At 37.8% G+C, this 3,144-nt stretch overlaps 1 pseudogene; it reads left to right on the top strand.

Moving 5' to 3' along the window:
• Positions 1-348: 348 nt before the first annotated feature.
• LOC101411146 (nascent polypeptide-associated complex subunit alpha pseudogene) lies at positions 349-943 on the top strand (annotated as a pseudogene).
• The last annotated feature ends 2,201 nt before the right edge of the window (positions 944-3,144 follow it).

Here is a 3,144-nt window from a genome sequence, read left to right on the forward strand (position 1 = left end):
GATAGATCATGTGTTAGGTCACCAGGCAAAATTTAATAAATTTAAGAAGATTTAAATTATACAAAACATTTTCTCTAATCATAATAGAATGAAGATGAAAATCAATAATGGATGGAAAAAGGGAAAATCATAAATATATGAAGATTAAACAATACTTTTAAATAAAATCAGTGGACCAAAGAAGAAATTACAAGAGAATTCAGCAAATATCTTGAGACAAATAAAATGAGAAGACAGTATATCAAAACTTATGGGGGACCAGGCTTCCTTCTGCAACAGGTGTGGATCATGCTTTTGCTTGCTTGCTCTCTTTCTGCTGCCATCTTGGTTCTAAGTCTGTCATACAAAATGTCTGGTTAAGCCACAGGAACCATCTCTGGTACAGAGCAGAGGTTGCCACAGCCCGAGGCTGAGTCAGGGTCTCGAACAGAATCTGAAAGTGATGAATCAATACCAGAGATGAAGGAACAAGATTCCACATAAGCAACCACACAATAGGCCCAGCTGGTGACAGCAGCTGAAATCAATGAAGAACCAGTCGGTAAAGCAAAACAGAGCCAGAGTGAAAAGAAGGCATGGAAGGCTATGTCCAAACTGGGTCTTCAACAGGTTACTGGGCTTACTAGAGTCACTATCTGGAAATCTTTGTCCTCACAAAGCCAGATGTTTACAGGCACCCAGCATCAGATACCTATATAGTTTTGGGGGAAGCCAAGATTGAGGATTTATCTCAACAAGCAAAACTAACAACTGCAGAGAAATTCAAGAGAACACACAGATTCCAAATGCACAAGAGGAATGTGAAGAGGAAGAGGTTGAGGAAACAAGTGTGGAAGTTAAGGACATAGAATTAGTCATGTCACAAGCAAATGCATCAAGAGCAAAGGCAGGCCAAGACCTGAAGAACAACAGTAATATATTGGAAATACTAATATGGAATTAACAATGTAACTATCTGAAAATGAGGACTTTTTTGATGTTTCAAAAGAATAACTTCAGCTTGGTTTGAAATTTGTACTGTTTTTACCTTTAATAAAGTTGTGGGTTCTTATTGGACTAAAAAGAAGAAGAAGAAAGAGCTATATTTGAAGATCTAACTATACACCTGGAGAAACTAGAAAAAGAACAGCAAATTCACCCCAAACCAAGCCAAAGGAAAGAAATAGTAACAATTATAGCAAAACTAAATGAAGTCAAGAACAAAAAAACAATAGAGAGAATCACCAAAACTAAAATTTGGTTCTTTGAGAAGATCAACAAAATTCACAAACTCTTCGCTAGACTGAGAAAGAAAATAAGAGAGAAGATGCAAATAAATAAATCAGAAATGAGAAGGGAGACTTTACTACTGACTTGGCAGAAATAAAAGAGATCATAGGGAAGCGGACTTGGCCCAGTGATTGGGGCATCTGTCTACCACATGGGAGGTCCGCAGTTCAAACCCCTGGCCTCCTTGACCCATGTGGAGCTGGTCCACCACAGTACTGATGCACCCAAGGAGTGCTGGGTCACACAGGGGTGTCCCCGCTTAGGAGAGCTGCCCAGCATGAAAGAAAGTTCAGCCTGTCCGGGAATGGCACTGCACACATGGAGAGCTGACACAACAAGATGACACAACAAAAAGAAACACAGATTCCCTTGCTGCTGACAACAACAGAAGCAGACAATGAAGAACACACAGCAAATAGACACAGAGAACAGACAACTGGGGTGCGGGGGGAGGAAGAGGGGGAGAAATAAAATAAATAAATAAATATTTTTAAAAAAGAGAAATCATAAGAGGATACTATGAACAACTGTATGCCAAAAAAATATAGACCATGTTGACAAGATGGATAAATCCCTAGAAACACATGAACAACCTATACTGACCCTAGAAGAAATAAAAGACTTCAACAAACCAATCACAAGTGAAGAGATTGAAACAGTCATGAGAAACTTCCCAAAGATGAAAAGCCTGGGACCAGATGGCCTCAAGGGGAATTCTACCAATCATTCAAAGATGATCTAATACCAGTCTTGCTCAAGCTCTTCAAAAAAATTGAACAGGAAAGAACCCTACCAAAGTCATTCTATGAAGCCAACATCACCCTAATACCAAAACCAGATAAAGAAACTACAAAAAAAGAAAATTACAGGGAGCAGATGTAGCTTAACTGTTTGAGTTCCTGCTTCCCACATGGGAGGTCCTGGGTTGGGGGTTCCCAGTGCTGCTTTAAACACACACACACACAACTCAGGGGACCGGTGTGGCTCAGTGATTAAGTTTCAGTTTCCCACATATGAGGTCCTGGGTTCAATCCCTGAACCCCGGTACCTCAAAAAAAAAAAAATTACAGACCAACATCTCTAGTGAATGTAGATGCAAAATTCCTCAATAAAATACTTGCAAACCTAATCCAAGAATTATACACCAAGTGGGTCTTATCCCAGGTATGCAAGGGTGGTTCAACACAGGAAAATCAATTAGTATAATAAACCACATTGATAAATTGAAGAAAAATCACATGATCCTCTCAATTGATGAAGAGAAGGCATTTGATAAAATACAGCACCCTTTCTAGATTAAAAAAAAAAAACACTCCAAAAGATAAGAATAAAAGAATGCTTTCTCAAAATGGTAAAGTATATATATAAAAACCTACAGCTAGTATTATACTCAATGGTGAAAGACTGAATGCTTTCCCATTGAGATAGGAACAAGACACTGTTACTAATGTTACTCAATATGGTGCTATAAGTTCTAACTAGAACAATTAGGCTAGGTAAAGAAATAAAAGGCACCCAAATAGAAAAGGAAGTAGGAAAACTTGCACTATTCACTGATATGATCCTATATCTAGAAAATCCTGAAAAATCCACAACAAAGCTACTAGAATTATTAGACAAGTTCATCAAACTGGAGGCATACAAGATTAATATGCAAAAACCAAGTGTTTCTATACACTAATGATGTGCAATTGGAGGAGGAAATCAGAAAAAAAATTCTATTTGTATCAGGGACCAAAAGAATCAAATACTTAAGAATAAACTTAACCGAGGATATAAAGGGCCTGTACTCAGAACACTACAAAACATTGCTAAAAGAAACTGAAGAAGACTTAAAGAAATGGAAGGACATTCCTTGTTCATGGATTAGAAGAC

This window comes from Dasypus novemcinctus, chromosome 16, assembly GCF_030445035.2.
Source record: "Dasypus novemcinctus isolate mDasNov1 chromosome 16, mDasNov1.1.hap2, whole genome shotgun sequence".
Classification (NCBI taxonomy): Eukaryota; Metazoa; Chordata; class Mammalia; order Cingulata; family Dasypodidae; genus Dasypus; species Dasypus novemcinctus.